This window comes from Plecotus auritus (assembly GCF_963455305.1).
Source record: "Plecotus auritus genome assembly, chromosome: 2".
Taxonomy (NCBI): domain Eukaryota; kingdom Metazoa; phylum Chordata; class Mammalia; order Chiroptera; family Vespertilionidae; genus Plecotus; species Plecotus auritus.
In genome coordinates, this window is record NC_137771.1 from 149,412,177 (window position 1) to 149,433,949 (window position 21,773).

Consider the following 21,773-nt stretch of genomic DNA (forward strand, 5'->3'; position numbering starts at 1 on the left):
CCATACATGGGTGTGGGACCAGTCTGTTCTGTATTTCGGCCCTTCCTACCAGTCTTGATGTGGCTTCTTTTTTATATCATTAGTTGTAGTACTTCTGTTCAGCTAGTTTTGAATGATGATTGTTCTGTAGATTTAGTTGTAATTTTGATGTGACTGTGTGAAGATTCAAGTATTGCATTTACCTATGTCACCATCTTGATGGGAACCCCCAAGCATGTCAAACTCACGGCCAGAGGGTTGCATGCCTCTTTTAAATAATTACCTTTTCATGTGAGTGAATTTCTTTCATTGTTTATAATCCTTTTGTAATGCAATGCCTTACGGTATACTAGTATTTTAAATGAGGCATGCGGCCTGCAAAATTGATTTGAGAGAGAGAGAGAGAGAGAGAGAGAGAGAGAGAGAGATGTGTGAGAGAAGTATGGGTCAGTTGCCTCCTGCACATGCCCTGGGAATCGAACCCACAACCTGGGTATGTGCCCTGACTGGGAATCGAACCCACCACCTTTTGGTGTACAGGACAATGGTCCAACCAACTGAGCCATGCTGGCCAGGGTGAAAATACATTTTTAAATGGAATAAAGCTCTGGCCCCACAAAACTCCTCATGGACTTCTCATTTTATTGCACGTATTCATTTTATTTTAAAGAAATTACAGAGAATAGACTTGTTTTTTCTTTTTCTTAAAGGTAAGCAGATAAGCAAGCCTCAGTTTAGGGAAGAAATGCTTTTGTAAAAGCTCAGTATTTTAGGCGAAAGTATCCATTTGTCTTCAGTAATATCTGGCTTTGAAATGTAGCTGCTGTTAGCACTAAATGAAGCCTCAATTTTCATGCTTCAGAGATGGTATTGATGAACATTAGCAGGGTGTGTGGCACACACAGCATCAAGCAGTCACATGCACCGAGGTCTGTGCTTACCAGTTCTGCCTCAGAAACCCTGCAGATTCCTTGAGTATACTTTTAAAGACTCTACTATCTTTTCCAAGAGAAGAACAGATGCATCTTTCCATATAGTGCAATCAGCAAAGTTCAGAAGATGTAAGGCCAGACTATATTCATATTTCTTTCACAGCGTTGCGTACATTGGTGGTACTAAACCAGCCTTCTTAGCAACTAGCATCTCTTTTTTTAAAGATTGTTTTCTATTTTGGTGTTTGAGATCAGGAGCTACATTTTCATGCGAGTGAATTTCTTTCATTGCTTATAACCCTTTTTTAATGCAGTGCCTTATGGTATTTTTATTTTCAAACCCATATTTTTAGAAGTTTCTATCTTTATTAAGAAAAAAGTTTTTTCCTCTTATTCTTTTGAAAACAAGATGATGATTTTAAATTAAATTTTTTGGGTCACAGTTCACAGTACTGTTTTTCTTTTAGAAATAATATGTATTTTGTGCCATGGATAAGAGTATGAGAAAAAAAGTCTTTATACACACATAACATTATATATACAGTATTGTACATACTCACACATACCCACACACAAACACACAAATCAATTCTACCCAGCAAGTGAAAGCAGCATCCTCTTTAGAATGCACCTGTACATTTATATGTAAGTGTAAATATATAATATAGACTTGTAGTTTTATTTCACAGATGGCATAAAATTAGGCAAAACAATTTAGATGATAGAAAATTGAATCTCACTAAAATTTATTGTCTTAGTATACATTTTCTTAGAGGTTACAAATTGAATTCTCTATATAATGCTGAAGTCTCCTTGACTATAGGTGTGATTGGTTGTTTTTAATGTATCACTTGGGCATTTCCAATAATAGGGAGTTCACTCTTCACCAGATAGCCCTCTCTATTGTCAACTGCCTATTGTTTTAAGAACAGTGTCTATATTTGTTGGGCCTCCCTCCATATTTCATCTATTTATTGGATCTATTTTTGATAAGTGTATTGTTTAAAAGACATGCATATAAAGGATCAAAAACTCCATGTCCATGTAGAAAGGCAAATAATATAAATATTCTATTATTTTAATTTGTATAAAGTTCTAGAGTTCTTTTTCTATACATTCAATATTATTTTGAATTAGTTTTAAGTACACAGTATGGTTAGACAATCATATATTTTACAAAGTGTTCCCCATGATATTTCCAATACCTCTCTGGCACTAAACATATTTATTAAAATATTATTGACTATATTCCCTATTCTATACATTACATCCCCATGACTATTTTGTAACTAACAATTTGTGCTAAGAATCTGAAAGGTCCCTTCACCTTTCTCACCCATTATCCCAATGTCCCTCCTCTCTGGCAACCATCAATTTGTTCTCTGTATCCATAAGTGTACTTTTGTTTTGTTTGTTCATTTATTTTCTTCTTTAGATTCTACATATAAGTGAAATTATAAGGTATTTATCTTTCTCTGACTGACTTTTTTCACTTAGCATAATACCTTCTCAGTCTATCCATGCTGTCCCAAAGGGAAAGAATTCCATCTTTTCTACAGTCAAGTAATATTCCATTATATATATGTATTATATTTTCTTTATCCACTCATCTATTGATGGTCACTTGATCTACTTCCATATCTTAGCTTTTGTAAATAATACTACAATGGACTTAAAAGTTCATATATTCTTTCATATTAGTGTTTTGCACTCTTCAGATATATTCTCAGAAGTGGAATCACTGGGTCATAAGGCAGTTCCATTTTTATTTTGGAGGGGTAACTACATACTGCTTTTTACAGTGGTTGCACCAATCTGCATTCCCACCCACAGTACAACAGTTGTGAGGTGATATCTCATGGTGGTTTTCATTTGCATTTTCCTGATGATTAGTAATGTTGAACATCTTTTCATATGTCTATTGGCCAACTGTATGTCCACTTTGGAGAAGTGTCTATTCAGGTCCTCTGCCCATTTCTTAATTGTATTGTTTCTCTTTTTGGTGTTGAGTTATATGAGTTCTTTATAAATTTTGGATATTAAATGCCTTAGCATATGTACTAGAGGCCCAAAGGGGAGGGGGGGTCCCCTCAGCCTGGCCCGCACACTCTCGCAATCTGGGACCCCTCGGGGGATGTCCGATGCCGGTTTGGGCCTGATCCTATTTTTATCCCAGTACCAGGCTGTGTGGATTACTATAGCCTTGTAGTATAGTTTTATATTAGATAGGATGATACCTTCTTTCTCAACATTGCTGTGGCTATGCAATGTCTTTTGTGGTTCCATATACATTTTTGGATTATTTTTTCTAGTTTTGTGACATATACCATTGGTATTTTGGTAAGAATTGTGTTGAATCCATTGATTTCTCAGGGTAGTATGGAAACTCTAGTTAATTATTCCTACCCATGAACATGTTATATGCTTCCATTTATTTGTATCTTCTTTAATTTTCTTCTTTGGTGTCTTTGACATATAGGTATTTTACTTTCTTTGTCAAATTTATTCCTAGATGTGTTTTTATTTTTTTGATGCAACTGTAAACGGGATTGTTTCCTTAGTTTCCTTTCTGGTAGTTCATTATTGTATATATAAATGCAATCAACTTCTGAATATTTAAGTATATGACACCTTCCATTTTGTATTCTTCTACTTTACTGAATTAACCTTAAAGTTCTAGAATTCTTAGTGACCAAAACATCAGAGGACAATGTAAATTAAGTCTATATTGTGCACTAAGTAAAATTTCATTTATAAAAATCTTAATTTGTAACATGGATAAAATGGATGATAATTATCAATTTTCATAATAATTTTCCTATCTATGCATGGATTCAGTATATAATTTTTCTAAATAATGGGTTGTTTTCATGCAATAAAGTGTAAATTCATTTATGAAAACTCAATTCACACTCAATTTTCCTTATCTATTAGGTGATAAATATATATTATATCAAAGTCAGCTTTGTTGAGTTCTATGAGGCACTATGAAATGTTCTCTAGTGAATGTTCATGAGAAAATAAGATGATTTCTCATTCTGTTTGAAACTTGAAGCAAAGAGAGTTTTTAAAGGACATTCTTAATTAAAGGTATGCAAAATACTGCTGATGTCTGTATTGATAAAAATCAATGTAATTAAAGCTATTCTAAAACCATAAAATTAATATAATTATAACTATGCTAAAACCATTTATATGCGTTGGTTTGATTCTGACTTTTTGTTTTTTAAATTTTAAGTGTAAATTATTCATTTTAAAGATCTAAAAAATATATGAATGTACAAATGCACGTGACATCTTCTACTTGAATTATATATATCTTTCTTTTTAGTAGTGCTTCATATTAGGAGGAAATTCTTGCGCAACCTTGCTTAAACACTGTACCACACACTAAGAAATTATTAGAACTAGTAAACAAGTTCACCAAGGTTAAAGAATACAAGATCAATATACAAAAATCAATTGTCTTTCTATACAGTTACAGTGAATACACTAAAAATGAAATTAATAAAGCAAATCTATAATAGCTTTAAATGAATAAAATACTTTCAAATTAATTAAACAGAAGAAGTACAAAATATATACTCTGAAAACTATAAAACATTCAAAAGTAAAAGAAGATATAAATAAATGGAAAATAATCCCTATTCATGGATCAAAAAACTTAATATTGGTAAGATGGCAATAGTCCCCAAATTGATCTACAGAGTCAATGCAACCCCTATAAAAATCCCAGCTGTCTTTTCTGCAGAAATTGACAAGCTGATCCTAAAGTTCATATGGAAATTCAAGGGACCTAGAATAGACACAAACATCCTGTAAAAGAATAAAGGTAGAAGACTCAAATTTCCTGATTTTAAAACTGACTACAAAGCTGCAATAATCAAGAGGGTGTGGTACTGGCCTAAGTGTTTTCAACTAGGGTACCAGGACAATCTAATGGAGAAAGAATAGTCTTTTCAACAAATGGTGCTGAGATAACTGAGCACCCACATGCAAAAAGAAAAAAGAAAAACCCACAAAAAAATAAAACAAAACAAAAACCCAATAAGAACAACAAAAAAACCCCTGTATCACACCATATACAAAAGTTAGCTAAAAATACTTCAGAGAATGAATTGTAAGAAATAAGACTATGAAACTCTTATAAGAAAATGTAAATCTAAATCTTGTGATGTTAGATTACACAATGGTTTCTTAGATCTGACACAAAAGCATAAACAACAAAAGAAAAAAATACATAAACTTCACATTATCAAAATGAAAATCTTTTGTGCTTCAAAAGGTGCCATCAAGAAAATGGACAACCTATAGACTGAGATAAATACATTAGGAAATCATATATATGACAAGATATTGGTACCCATAATGTGTAAATAATCCTATATAATAAAGAAGTAATATGCAAATTGACCATCACTCCAACACACAAGATGGCTGCCCCCATGTGGACACAAGATGGCCAGCAGGGAAGAGCAGTTAGGGGTGACTGGGCTGGCAGGGTAGGACATTTGGGAGAGACCAGGCCAGCAGGGGAGGGCAGTTGGGAGGGACCAGGCCTGCAGGGAAGGGCAGTTGGGAGGGACCAGGCCTGCAAGGGAGGGCAGTTGGAGGTGATCATGCCTGTAGGGGAGGGCAGTTAGGGGTGACCAGGCCGGCAGGGGAGGGCAGTTTGGGGCAATCAGGTTGGCAGGGGAGGGCATTTAGGGGGCCAGGCTGGCATGGGAGGGGAGTTAGGGTTGACCGGGCCAGCCGGGGAGGGTAGTTGGGGGCAATCAGGCCAGCAGGGGAGCAGTTAGGCATTGATCAGACTGACAGAGGAGTGGTTAGGGGGTGATCAGGCTGACAAGCAGAAGCGGTTAGGGGCAATCAGTCAGGCAGGGAGGCGAGAGGTTGGGAGCCAACAGTCCTGGATTGTGAGAGGGATGTCCGACTGCCCATTTAGGCCCGATCCTGGTGGGATTGGGCCTAAATGGGCAATCAGACATCCCTTGAGGGGTCCCAGTTGGAGAGGGTGCATGCTGGGTTGAGGGACACAGCCCCCATGCACAGATTTCATGCACCGGGCCTCTAGTCCAATAATAAAAAGACAAATAATACAATTAAAAAATGGCCAAAGGATTTGAAAAGTAATTTCTTCAAAGATATACAAATAGCCAATAATCATATACAAACATAGTCAATATCTCTAATCATTGGGGAAATGCAAATAAAACCACAACAATGTCTGGTCAGTGTGTCTCAGAGTTTGAACCTGGATCCATGAACCAGGAGATCACAGTTTGATTCCTGGTCAGGGTACATGCCCAGGTTTCAGGCTCAATCCCCAGTCAGGGGTGTGCAGGAGACAGCCAACTGATAATTCTCTCATCATTGATATTTCTATCTTTTTCTCCCTCTCTCTCTCAAATCAATAAAAACACATTTAAAAAAATATAACAAGATAGCACAACGTACCTAATAGAATGGCAAAAATAAAAAAGACAATAAGAAATGTTACCTGGAATGTGGAGAAATTGGAACTCCCAGTTACTGCTGGTAGTATGGTCAAATGGTGCAACCTCTTTGGAACACAGTTTGGTAGTTCCTTAAAATGTTAAACAGAGAGTTAACATATTGCAATTCCACTCATAGATATATACCCCAAATAAAGTAAAATACCTGTCCACACATAAATTATAAATGTCTGTTCATAGCAGAAGCATATATAATACCAAATGGATTATATATAAATGGATAAATAAAATGTGGCATATCCATACAATGGATTATTATTTGACAACTAGAGGCCTGGTGCATGAATTTGTGCATGGGTGGGGTCTGGCTGGCCTGCCCCAATGGGGGCCAATCGGGCTGGGCTTACGAGGGGGAGGGGATGCGGGAGGTTGGCTGCTAGCCCTGCCCCTGATTGGGGTCGGGGGATAATCAAGGGCCAGGATAGCCAGGGGGAAGGGCCGCGAGGGGTGGGGGGTGGCTATCAAGGCCCTGATCGGGCTGGTTGGTCACCACAGTGTGCATCATAGTGACTGGTCCTTCTGGTCGTTCCAGTCATTCCAGTTGTTCCGCCATTCCAGTCACTTGGCTTTTATATATATAGAAGAAAATAAATTAATATTGAAACATGCTACAACATGGATGAAACTTGAAAATATTCGAAGTGAAAAATATCAATCACAAAAGACCACGTTACAATATTCCATTTCCATGAAATGTCTAGAATAGGCAGCTCCACAGAGACAGACAATAGATTAGTGGTTGCCAGATTATGGGGAAGAAAAAAATGGTGTGTGGTTGTTGATAGGTACAGAGTTTCATTGGGGATAATGAAAATGTTCTAAATTACATAATGATGATGCTTTGCATATAATATAAATCACTTTATATTTTTATAGACTAGGAAAATATTTATAATACATTTATATGAAAAAGGACTTATATCTAGGCTATAACAAAAAACTGCACTTTATAATGAATAGATAAACACCCAACAAAATTTGGTAAAATATTTGAATATACACTTCACAAAATAGATATATAAATGGCCAATAAGCATACAAAAATGTTCTGGGCATAATTAGTCACCAGAATAATGAAAATTAAAACCACAATGAGCTATAACTATGTATTTCAAAAAATGATAAAATATTTTGTAATGTGTTGGCAAAGATGTAGAGCAATTAGAAGTTGCATTCATTGCTTGTAGGAATATGAAAATATTTTGGAAAATATTTTGTCAGATTCTTATTAAATGCGACACACACTTAACATATGACCCTGAAATCCCACTCCTAGGTATTTAAAAGAAAACATATGATCACCGAAAGATCTGAGCAGCAAAGATCATACCAGCTTGTATCATAATAGTCTCAAATCGAAAATACCCACATGTCAACAGATAAATGGCTAAATAAATCATGGTATATTCACACAATAGAATAGTACTCATTAACAAAAACAAACAAACAAACTAATTGAATATGCAACAACATAAATGAATCTCAAAAAGTCATACTGGGTAAAATAATTCAGATACAAAAGAGTATATATTGTATAACTCTCTTTATATAAAATTTTAATTTGTAATGACAGCAGGTCAGTGTTTTTCTAGGGCCAAGAAGTTGACTACTAAGGGTTAATAGCAAGTGGTATGGGATGATGAAAATGTTTTATATCTTTATTGTGGCAGTGGTGCATCACATGTGTCAAAATTCATCAATACAATGAAAATGGTGACTTTTATCATATTTAAACCATACTTCAGTAAAGTTGATTAAAAATAAGGCCAAATGTTTCATCTTTGTCAGAAAGAACTTACAAAAGCTTCATTTTTGATTCCATGATTTGGGTGAAATTATTAAACCATTATTGGAGTTAATGATTTTCTGCTTACAGTATATGATAATACTGATATATAAGTAGCAAACTTTAACTATTTACAAAGTTTTACAGTGAATAGAGCCAGCTCATTAACAGCTATTATTTCACATTTCATGGGTTTATAAAAATAAGTGAGATTAATTTATAAGCATAATCTTTTGATCTTAATGAAAAGTTATGCTTGATAGAGTTGTACAGCTGTACATGTTAAATGATTGTCTTTGAGAAATTTTTCTTAAAATAGCTATTAACTGTTGAAGTGGATGCTGATAATTCTTCAACAGATTCTGACATCTTCTGGTTTTCAGTCCATGAAATCACCATGTCTCCAATGAAGATGGTAAACACTGACAAACACAACACAAATTACATGTGCATCATCAATTTCCTTGAGAAACAGAACTTAAAAGCCTATTTAAAAAAAATAAACATCCACTTGTGTCTTTTATGCTCATTACCAATGAAATAGCTTATTGAAAAATGAACTAAAAGGCATTACCAAACAACAAAATCAACAGGTATGCGATAAATGTCCCGCCCACTGTGGTTGCAATATTCAGACACTTAAATGCTCTTTATACAGCAGAAGAGCTCAGCCTGTTTCCCGCACATGTTTCATTTATACCTAGACTATCAACTCCCACATGTTTCACAAACCTGGCACTGTGGCAACTTCTTGCATTTCTCTTGAAATCCAGGGCCTGCTTTAAGGGTGTGTGACACGTACATTCGCACAAGGTCTTTCTCTCAGAAGGAGCCCATGCTTGTTAAAAATTCAGTTGTTGCTCTCTTGAAATTCTTAAAGAGGTCTGAGGGTTTAATGAAGGACATGCATAAGCAGTGGAGTCATAAATAACAAAATGATATTAAAGAAAATAAAAGCAGCACATTTCTAAATGTGACAGAAAATTCTGATAGAGTATTGTTCCTAATCATGAGTGCTAGTGGCTTTTATTACATAGATTGAAGCATAGTTCAAAGGGTATTTTTAAATTCTCATGTTGCTGGTTTTCTCAAAGTCTTATGTGTCCTTACTATTTGGGGCTTTAACTGTTCTAAGGATTGCAAAACAGTTTCATATTTTATAGGCCGCTCTATTGAAGAGTTGCCATGTTGGAAAAAAACTGGCCACCTTTTCAGAGAATATTTATCTGTCCTAGCATTTATTTTTATATTAAAATTGATATTTTAAATTATAAAAAGCAGCACTCATTTATTGACAAAAGAAAATACAGAAATATATAAAACAAAAAATTGATGTCATACTCTTATCCCTCTGCACCCCATAATCAGCTTTTTAGGAGCCACAATCTCTGGTTCATTGTCAGTCTTTTGGGAATACATCTCTGTGTGCTTATCTCAGCTTGTCCTGAAACTTGCTTTTTCACTCTCAACAACATATTGCAGCTATCCTTTCATGTATATGTCTATATCTACATATCTATGTATCAAGATTCTAAATATAGATTTATGGCATATATATGATGTATTTTTATGAATATATTAAACATTTCAAACTAACCCAAAATTGGATATTTCCAAATTTTCAAAATGTAAATAACCTGTAGTGGACAGATTTTTATTTACATCTATCATTTGTAATAAACTTTAAGGACATAAAAGACATAAGTACATGAAATGGATATTTTGTTTGGAAGTATTAGCTATATTATGACAACCATCTTTCCTACTTATGCATCCTACCAAGAATACCATCTCTTCCTACTTACTTGCTGAGAATTGCTGCTTGAGGCTGATCCACTACATCTGAACACAAAGGTTCTGCTGCAATTGTTCTTAATACTACTAAGGATGATAATAATAGGGATGGATAATAATGGGTTTACCTTGATTGTTGCAAATGCTTGTCATTAAAAGCTGGCTTCTATGTCCCATTTTCTAGAGTTAGCGCCTCAGGAAAAAAAGATCAGAAACACTCCTCTGGAGTCAATGTTCAATGAGCAGCGGTAGGAAAAGCTTAGTTTACTCTCCTAAAGCTTCACCACTTTTACTGAAAAGTAAGATCATAAGGATTGTAGCTGAAAAGGTGTTCTCCTTATGGCTCCTGTACAGCTTCAGATTCCACACACGATGAAGGTCTCATTAAGGTTGCCGTTGTGAGGTATGCCTGGAAGCAGAGGATGGACAGTTATTTTCATCAACAAAAGCTGACAGTTTGGATTTTGACTTTTGCGATGGTGTTGCTTCAACATTCAGCACAGTATAATAGTCCCTCCCTATCCACAGTTTCGCCTTCTGCAATTTCAGGTACCCGTGATCAACTATGGTCTGAAAATATTAAGTGAAAAAAATCCAGAAGCAAACAATTTGTAAGTTTTAATTTCATGCCATTCCAAGTAGTGTGATGAAATCTCAGGCTGTTCTACTTTGTCCCACCCAGGACGTGAATCTTCCCTTTGTCCAGCGTATCCTCACTGTATATGCTCCATATACTTAGTCATTTGGTTGCCATCCTGGTTAACAGGTCTGTTATGAGAGTGAAAGAGAGAAAAAAAGAAAGATAGAGAGAAAGCATACATGAGCACATTCATTTAATCTTATAATAGTATATTGTTATAATTGTTCAATTTTGTTATTTTTAATATCTTACTTTGCATAATTTATAAATTAAATTTTATCTCATATATATATATATATATATATATATATATATATATATATATGAGATACACACATAGTATGTATAGGGTTCAGGACTATCTGTGGTTTTAGGCATCCACTACAGTTCTTGGAACATATCCCCAGGAATAAAGCACCTATTGCATCTTCCAGGTGCTCTCTCTGCCATTCCTCATCTGTAGACTGCATGTCTATCCCATAGCTCTAACTTTGTGTTTCCTTTGACCACTGTTATGCCTTCCCTCTTCCCATCTTAGGTTGAACCATCATCTGGCCCTGCTTTGTATAAAGGGATCCAAGAAGACTTGTGTTTTATGTGGGCAACTGACATGCTTTTTCTGACGTCAGTTTGAAATCTCAATAACGTTGCAAGCTTCCCTCTCTTCTCTGCACATCAATCTATGTGCTGACTTCAATTCTGCTGAGAAACTTTTTTCCTTAGCCCCTTTCTAGAGTTTATCTTTACTCCATGAACTTTTAACTAGTATCAGAGAAAAACAAAACCAGACTTACATCAGGAGAGACTTTATCGTAAGAGGGAGGAAGGAGACTCCTGCAATAGGAGAAGGGAAACTGTTGTAATAGAGAGAATGCTTGGGCCATAAACTCTGTGAGCATCACAAAGAGTAGTCAGAAAAGGAAGAACCAGGTTGGGAAATAGGATGAGTGAGAGTGGCTGTGAAAAGACAGTAGATCAGAGATTTCTACCCTGAGGTTAGTTAACATATTGTCAGAAGGGGCATTAAGAAGAGGTCCTGTAGTGGCTCAGGCTGAGATGTGAATCAAAAGTCAGCAGCCTGGAGAAAGAAAATGTAATCAACATATAGTTAAGAAGCATTTTTTCCGTGACTTATGAGTAGGGATGAAACAGTCAGCTAGTCATTATGAGGGAAAGGATGGGAATTGGGAGGCTCTGTGTCCAGCCTTGTCATAGGAAGAAAAATGGGGCATCTACGAGTCTGATCTAAGTCATATGGGGAATGGTGTTTCTTTGTAATAAGACATATTCTGGAACACAAAAGGTGAAGTAACTTCTTTAACTGTTACTGTTTTCCAGGACCATAGAGTTAATGCAGAATCCAGTGTTGCCATCAGTGCACTCATTTCTTTCTCTGTAGTCTGACTTCTTTCCAGAAATATGCTTCTCGACTCTCCCATGTCTGTATTTTAGATACATCCAGTTTGTCTTTATCTCTCTCAGCTCTTGCCTTACACATTTTTTCCTTAAAAGTTTTATTGTTATTATTAAGAAAATTAAGTTATAAATTTAAGCAAAAATCTCAAAATACAGAAGTATATAACAAAAATAAAAATACTACTTAACCTCATATCTCTAAGTATATTCCCTCTCAAAACCAAACTCCATTTTTATAAGAATGTGGTGAAGTAAAAATAAACTATAAAAATTATCTTATATTGTAATATTTTCTATGATTTTAAACATTTTCATTTAGCAAAAAATGCATTTGGTTTCCTCTCTGAATTTTACGGGTAACTCTAAATAAAGGCCCCTCTGTAGCCAGGTGCTCTATGAGGTTATTAGGACTTTGGTTCCTTCCATATTTAGGATCTGCTTTGCTTGGCATTGGCTTCATTTTACCAAATGGTGAAAAATATGGCCACTAGCAGTCCAAGCTTGCATTCTATTAAATGAAAACATCTAGATATTTTGTTCCAGTTAAATTTGGGATTTGATCTCATTGATCCCAAGTGAACCAAAAGGGTCCTCCCTAAAGAAATTGAGAAGCCCCAGAGACATCCTAGGATGGGCAGAGTCCCACAGCACAACAGCCAGGTGACCACTCCATCCACTGAGATGCCCCCACTGGAGTGGCCACCTGGCTATTGTGTTGTGGGACCTTTGGTTCATTGCCTTGGAGAAGTTTATTTAGTTGGTGAGGTTTGATACCATGTTTCCAGTCAAATCTTTTATAAACTATCAGTTTATCTCCAGTTTTTAGCCTTAGTTCTTACCTTTGGCTTCATAAGCACTTGACATTTCTGAGTGGCAAGCCTCTTGAGCTTCTGCAGGGAAAGCAGTTTTCCCTCCTTTACATGTCCTCCTGTGAGCACACCAGCTATGCTTCCTTTGTTCCTCTTCCTCAGTTATACACCTCCACCCACTCATCTTTAAGAGGTTTCTTGGAATCTATTTTCTATTGATGCTCTTCCCCTAATCACATTCTCTTGATTGATGTTTTACCTTTTTAAAATCCTGTATCTTTATTTACTGGAGTCTTGGGAAAGAAAGGTAATAATGGTGATCAATCCTTGAATCAAATGTGTCCTAATCATGAAATTTTTGGTGTTTCAGAGCGTTGTCCTTAGACATCTGCATTCTACCTGGTCTAGCTGAAAATATGATACTCATAATGCTCTTTAAGTATATCCATTCAGGGATTCACAGCAAAAAATTGAAAATGAAAGTTATTATCTATTCATTTTTCATAAAACATATAAAAATAATTTACACTTCATATTTAATATTGATGTCATTTGGCATCCTGTGTGAACATTCCCTCAATTTACAACATTCTGGAGCTGAGACATTTTGCTGCTCACGTTCTTATTACAATGTACTCACAGGAGAAGCCTTCAACTGGGGTAGGTTTTTACTGTACTCTTAAAGTTATGTGATTTGAACATGTCATTTAACATCCTTTAGCTTCATTTTCCTGGAGAGATTGAATTTAAAAGTCATTTTTAAAAGTCCTTTTATCACCAGAATTTTATATTTCTCTAATTCTGAATAAGGTAAGATAATCCGCCTACATTCTACAGACCAGGCATATGTTAAGAATTATGCCAATGTCTGGCACACAGTGTGTGTTCAATACATTTTTCTGAATGGAAACAATTGGAATTGGAATTTATAGTCACTCATTCAACCAATCAACAACCAAGTATTTACAGAGTGCTTACTCATGGCAGGTGCAACTCTAGGTTGGGGATGAAGCAGTGACTAGACAGAGCATGAGGGTCTGTCCTCATGAAACACACACTCTACTGGTATAATACATAATAGAAAAGTAAGATAATATGCGTTTGAAACAATTGTGATAGGTTTTATACGGTGACTAAATAAGTTAAGCACATCTTGGTGGATGGTTGTGCTATTTGATAATGTATGCTCAGAAAAGGCATCTCTTACTAAGTGATATCTGATGAGTCTGCTAAAAGTAGAGCTGAGAGAGAATGTTCCAGGTAGAGAAAACAGTGCAAAGGCCTTGACGCAGAAACATTTAGAGTGCTGAGAAACTGAATGGAACCTTCTGGAATCTATGATGAAGGAGGAAAGCTGGATAGGTAGTCAGGAGACCCAAAATAAGAATTTTTAGATTTTCCCTTAGGTTTTAATGTGACTCATTAGAAGAATTTAAGGTGTGTAATGATATGAACTAATTACACTAAAAAAAGTATCATCTCTGTCTGCTGTAGGACTCAACCACTCTATTTAGCTTACAATTTACTTGCATCTGGCGTTTCCTATTGCCTTTGTTTGCTTACTAGTAGTTTTTCTCCTTAGTATTTATCACCATCTGGCATACTAATACATTTAATTTTTTTGTTTATTCTGTGCTGTTTCCACTAGAATGAAGTTCTGTAATAATTGAATTTTAGTCATTTTTTGTATCTCTAGCTTATAGAAAAGTTTCTAGCACATAGTATACTGATTGATTTTAGGGAGAGAGAAAGAGATTGATTGATTTGTTGTTCTATTTGTTTATGCATCCATTGGTTGCTTCTTAGATGTGCCTGGACTGGAGATGAAAGCTGCAACCTTGGTGTATTGGGACACGCTCTAACAAACTGAGCTGCCTGGCCAGGGCCCTAGCACATACTGTGCTATCAATAAATATTATTGAATTACTCCATGGATTTTTTGACGGGAGGGATGGTTCAGTGGGCTTTCCTGTCCAACTCCTGCCATTGTATAATCAGCCAGGAATAGTTGCAGGGGTACGATGGATGCCAGCATCACCACCTCCATTAGACTGTCCACCAGGATTGGCATATTTCAGGCAGATAGATCAGATACTGATTCATCAGCAAGTTGAGCTTCTGGAAGTCTTCACAAGGTTTGGAACTAGTATTAAATATAAAATGAAGAACAGCCTTAGACAAACTATTTACTTTGCAGTAGAGGATAGTAATTTCTGTACCTAAACTGCTATGGGGCTTTTAAGTCGTTTCCTGTAAGGATTCTTGATAATATGGGCCAAGAGGTCATAACTCTGGAGAGACCACTGAGGTGTACCAGCTGTTGTTGCCCCTGCTGCCCTCAAGAGATAGAAATCCGCACTCCTCCTAGTGTACCAGCAGGTTTTGTTACTCAGAATTGGTATCCATGCCAGCCAAAGTTTACAGTTCAAAATGAAGAGGAGAGAGGATGTACTAAAAATTATTGGTCCATGTTGTGGTGATATTGATTTTGAGATTGAATCTCTTGATGAAGAAAATGTGGTTGGCAAGACTCCCAAGCAATAGACTGGTTTTGTGATTTATAGATGCCAATAACTTTGGGATCCAGTTCCCTTTAGAACTTGATATGAAAATAAAAGCTGTGATGCTTGGCATGTATTGCCCCATTTACTTCATTTTGTTTGTTTGTTTGTTTTGTTTTTTAAAGGACTGGAGGCAAAGAACAGAGAGCAGGAGTTTGGTAGTGAATTAATAAAAATCTCCTTGGTAGAAAAAAAAATAAGAACCAATGTGGGATATCTATAATAATAAAAGCATAATATGCTAATTAGACCAGATAGCAGAATGACTTTCTGCACGTCATTATGGATGTCACTGTGGCGGGGGCCTGGGCAGAGGCGGTTAGGGGCAATCAGCAGGCAGAGTGGTTGGGGTGATCAGACAGAGTAGTTAGGGGCCATCAGGCAGGCAGGTGAGCAGTTAGGGTCATCAGGCAGGCAGACAGAGTGGATAGGGGTGATCTGGCAGGCAGAGGCAGTTAGGGACAATCAAGCAGGCAGGTGAGTAGTTAGGGGTGATCAGGCAGGCAAGCAGTTAGAAGCCAGCAGTCTCGGATTGTGAGAGGGTGCAGGCTGGGCTGAGGAACCCCCCACCCCCGATGCACGAATTTCATGCACCGGGCCTCTAGTATATATATAGTATTTTAGACAAAATTAATGAGAAAGAAGATGGAGAGAAGATAAATTCAAGCTTTACTTTGAAGGTATAATTGATGGTATTTGCTGCTGGGTTGAATTCGAGAAAAGTAGGAAATGCAAGGATTCAAGAATGGCTTCCTAGGTTTTTATCTAGCAATTGCATAAGATAATGTTATTTTCTGAAATGGGAAAATGAAGGTGATAATCATGTTAGGGAAGAAGTTAGTGGGAACTAAGATGGTCATTCAATAGCCAAGTGGAAATGTCAGTTATATAATTGGCTATATCTTGTACTCAGAGGAGAGGTCTTTGGGAGATATAAATTTGGTAGCTATCAGCATAAAGCTAGCATATAAAGTTACAGATGTTAATGAGATTACATAGAAGAAGCATATAGACTGAGAAAGGTAGAGGGCTCAGGACCAAGAAATGAGTCATTAATATGTAGTGGCAAGGCCATTGAAGGAGATGGAGAGGATGCTTGGATATAGTGAGACCGGGCAGAGCTATGTCATGAAAGGACAGCAAAAAAGGTGAGTCAAGTAAGACATGAATAGCTTTGTTGAATGCACCTGAGAGGCAATAATATGAGGACACACAAGTGTCCACTGGGTCCTGACAAGAGCAAGTGAATTGTAGTGCTTGGAATGAAAGCCATGTTAGAAATGGTTGGAAGTGAATCAGAAATGTGGAAGGAAACACCTTAGGTAAAGGGAATATATTAATCCAGGAAGGAAGGTGATAACCATGGATGTATATTCTTTAGCTGATAGTGGGTAATGTTGAAGGTACTATGTGGGCATAAAATAATTGTTATGAAGAGATGATATTTTTATGTGTTCCAGTGATCAAGCATTGATTTCCAAGATTCTGTAACTTTAATGGTTCTAATGTCAGAAGGGTGACTTGTTTCCACATGCAAAATAAACTGAAGTAATTATCTGAATCTCACACACTATGATTTACTGTCACAATGGTGTTTTGCCTAGAATCTTGGCTCTTCTTTCTACTTGCCACATGACTCTCCAAGCCTGTGTTTATTCATCTTCTGAGTGGAAACAATAATACTCCTTACCTGTGGTTTTTGTGGACATGAAGTAAGATGATGTCTGTATGGATTAACTTATATTATTTGTGTCTGTACCAAAAGATAAAATGGACATTTACTGAAATACCTCTGATGGTACCCAATTGGCCATAGTGCAGTTATTGTCTTATGCCCTAAAACAGTGCTAGCTAATAAATGCCTTGAAGGAAGAAATTATATTTTGACCACTTTTATATCCTCAGTACCCAGCAGTGCACTTGGCTCTGAGCTGTCTGTCAAATTAAATTAAAAAAAAGAAACATAGGGAAACTTCCAGCAAATTGTAGAGCAAGATGAAATTAGGTATGACTACATTTATTCTGGCTTTGTAGTTCTGCCCTTGAAACAATGGGATGTGGAATGGTTTCCCTACAAAGAGTCTATTTGACACTTGAATTTAAAGAGCGGCTAAGGAACACCCATATATCTTTCATATCTGCCTGAAGGTATACCACCATGTTTTTGCTTCTAATTTCCCTGTTTCATTACTATTCATCTGTAACAAGACAGACCAATTTGTTGTAATTATACCTATAATCACTTTTGATACCAGAATTTCAATTCAGCTCTGAAAGTTCATTTAAAAAGGCTTTCAGGTTTCTTCCTACATGTTTTAGTGGTTTATCACATGTTCTAAATGAATCCACTGTGTTCATGATGATTCCTTAATGCCCAGTGAATGGCGTTAAAACTATCCTGAAGCTCTAGGAAACATGACCCCAAAAAGTGCTCTCCATTGCCCCCCTTTTTGGAATTAGGTCTGAAAAATATCCTAAGATTTGGGGCCAGGTGTATGTTTCTGTGTGCTCATCTGTCTTATTTTGTTGTACCTGCTGAGTTTTTTTCATGGCTTATCCTGTTTAAAGTCTTGGGGTATTTTAAGAATACAAAGTGGAAATTTCAGCAGATATGCTTTCATCAGTCTGCAGGGACAGGTCTGTACCTTCATCGTGTCCTGAACAGGGAGATAAATGGACCTGTAGCAACAAATTAGACTTTAGAATTGATCAGTTTAGATTTGAGAGAAAGTATCTTCATTTTCATTTGAGTACAAACAATTGAAATTAATGAGATGAAATATTTAAATTCAGCACCTATCTTCTACCTACTGAAATGTTTCTGCATCTAATAAAATGAGGTTTAAAAATGCAATATTCTCTAGGAACCACAAAAAGGATATTTACTGCCTTTTAGAGAGTATTGACATATCTATAAAATTATTACAGAATTCAGTGGGGTTAAATTATGTATTAAAATATGAAAATATGGATTCTGGATCTATATCAAATCCTGGTTTCAGGTCACTGGGGTTCATTAGGTTAGAATTGGTTTTTAGAGAATATTATATACATGGGATAGGGAATGACTACCTTTTTATGTATCAGATTTATGAGGCTGTATAGTAATTGGCAATATATATTATTTAATTTCCCTCCTAAGGATAGGTAAACCCTAAGTAAAAAATTCTGAATTACCTGCCCAATCTCCAGAAACCAATAAATCCCTCAAACTCCAGAAACATTTAATGGAGTATTAATTTGAGACAGAGAAAAAATATGAAAACAATGGTGATAGTTAAAATAAGGAAAGAGTTAGATGAACTATAATGTAGTCACTAAGAGAAAGTATAATTAGATATTTATAATAAACTGGGGGGGGGGGGAAAGCTTGTGTTGCAGTATTATATATGAAAAACAGTCACAACTTTTATATATAGCAGAGTTCAACTAATATGTGCAAAAAATAGATTAGAAGAAAATTCACCAATATTTACCAGAGATTATGCCTGGTAATTTACATTTTTCTTTATAACTTTATATGCTTGATTTTTATACAATAGACATGTTACTTTTATAATCAGAAAAATAAGTGAGACAAAGCTGTGTGTCAAACAGTTCAGTTTAGTGCTGATGCTTATCCACTGGCCACTTATGATGCCCTCTTGATGTGGTATCTTGCTGTTTGAAAGTTATTTCTTATGTTCTTTAAGCCCTTTGATCACATTCACTTTGAAAACAGCATGACCTTGCAAGCACAGGGTTTGCAGCTTTCTCAGATGAGTGATTTTCAGTTGTGATATTTTTTTAATCATGTGAATTTTGTGTAATGCAATTTTCCCTTTGTATCTAGAAATATATTTGTGCTAAAGGTTTAACCACAAGCCAAGTATAAAGTAATTTGGTTGGCGGTCACTAAGCTATTGATAAATGTCTGACATTATTAAGTTAAATTTGCTTTTTAGTTTCATTCTTAAAATGGTCTGACTTTTCTTGGAAAAGTAAGCTTTATTTTTAGCTCAGATTGAGACCATGTATTTTGTGGCAAAATTGTAGTATACTAGGTGTACCAGTTAACAATGTGGATTTTTTAATGCGGATTTTTTTCAATAGATGGAGTTACACATATGTTGATATATATGCAATTTGATATGTATGCTATTTTGTTGTATTGACAGCAAGCTTCAAAACTTCATATGTCAAATTTGCTGAAGGTGTTAACATCATAGATGTTTTTATGCTTAAAAATGTCGAATTTCGTGCAAAAAAAAGCATTTGCGGGAAGTTTTAATTCATTACTTTATTTTGAAGAAAAAGTTATCATTCACTTCAGGAAGATTATGGTGAACATGCTCCAAGATCTCAAGATACTTGTGAATGCTGGTTTAAACGCTTTAAAAGTGTTGATTTCTATGTGAAAGACAAAGAACGTCCAGGTCAACCGAAAAAGTTTGAGGACCAACAATTAAAAATGTTATTGGATGAAGATGCCTGTCAAACTCAAAAACAACTTGCAGAAAGATTAAACGTTGTTCAGCAAATAATTTCCGATCATTTATAAGCAATGGGAAAGATTTTAAAGGAAGGAAAGTGGGTGCCACATCAACTGAAAAAAGACAAATGGAAAACCGAAAAGTCATCAGTAAAATGTTGCTTCAACTGCATGAAAGAAAGTCTTTTATGCATTGAATTGTGACTGGCGATGAAAAGTGGATTTATTTTGAGAATTATAAATGCACAAAATCATGGGTTGATCCAGGTCAACCATCAACATCGACTGCAAGGCCAAATCACTTCAGAAAGAAGACAATGCTCTGCGTTTGGTGGGATCAGGAAGGTGTGGTGTATTATGAGCTTCTAAAACCAGGTGAAACCATTAATACTGATTGCTACCGACAACAAATAATCAGTTTGAACCATGCTTTCATTGTGAAATGACAAGAATATGCCAGAAGACATGACAAAGTAATTTTACTTCATGATAATGCACCATCACACACTTCAAAACTAGTTAAAGACACGTTAAAAGATCTTGCCTTGGAAGTATTAGCCCACCCACCATATTCACCAAACCTTGCTCCTTCAGATTACCACTTGTTCTGATCAATGGCACACACACTTTCTGAGCAGCACTTCAACAAAACATACAAAGAAGTGGAAAATTGGGTCTCTGAATAGTTTGCCTCAAAACAAGAAAAGTTGTATTGGGACAGTATCCACAAATTACCTGAAAGATGGGGGAAATGTGTAGCTAGTGATGGACATTACTTTGAATAAAGCACTTTTGATGTTTCTCTTAAAATTATCGTGTTTTCTTTGACTACAAAATCTGCCATTATTAACTGGTACATCTAGTAGTCTTAGTACTTCCAAAAAGGATTTGATTCAGGATTGCTGATATATTTCTGAGCTGTCTCCTAGAAAGCCTTAATTTATATGCTCACCTAATGAATCTCTATTGCATAATAATTCCTCCAACTTTGGGACATTTATTCATTCATGCATTCAACAAACATATAATGAGCACCTAGTATGTGAGCGATGCTATGGCAGGCCTTAGTTCCAATTTTCCAGTGTATATGGGTATATTACGGTTTTAATCTATTAGGTGAAAAAAACACAGAATATAAGTGAAATGCGTATTTTGATCATATATATTTGCAAATACACTTAGCTATATGAGGGCAGGGATTTTTGTCTGTTCTGTTTTTCCTAGCTTCTAGAACATTTCCTGCTAAATAGTAAATGTTCAATAAGTATTTGTTAAATAGACGGATAAGTAAGGGGGCTGATATGGATCATATAGATGAGAAGAAGAAGACATTTTTTCCAAAAGACTGGAAATGGAAGACAGGAAAGATGAATCGGAAGGACAGTCACCACTGACTATGTCTAATTCCCAAGGAGAATGGAGAGTAGGCCCACTGCTGTCTGTGCTCTCAGTCTGTTGTTCTCTCACTGCTTTCTGTCAGTGCACTGCTCCCTCAGATCTCCCCGTCTTTGCATGTTGCTCATGGCCTCTATCCTACTATGGAGAATTCATCCCACAACTTTGTACACAAATTTTGTACAAAGAAATGCTGATGCTGTTGATTGCTCTTGATCACTCCAAAACCTTAGTGTAAAAACTAGTATTTCTATTTCTGCCTGCTCTTCATTTTCTTTGGGAATTAGATATAGCTGATATTTTTTAAAAATGTTGTCTTAAGTTCTTAAACATATTGGAAAATAAAGAAGCCTTTTGATTAATTAAAAACAATTGCATCCAGTGATCTCATTGTCTGGTATTTATTTACCCAAGAAAAATGGAATCATGTGTCTATAGAAAAAAAGTTGTAAAATAATATTTACAGTAGCTCTG

General features: G+C 35.9%; 1 pseudogene across 1 annotated transcript; it reads left to right on the forward strand.

The window, feature by feature from the left end:
- Nucleotides 1-14,837: 14,837 nt before the first annotated feature.
- Nucleotides 14,838-21,298, forward strand: LOC308241230 (phospholipid scramblase 1-like; annotated as a pseudogene). The gene is made up of 2 exons: nucleotides 14,838-15,506; nucleotides 21,184-21,298. The product of its transcript is annotated as a phospholipid scramblase 1-like (transcript).
- The last annotated feature ends 475 nt before the right edge of the window (nucleotides 21,299-21,773 follow it).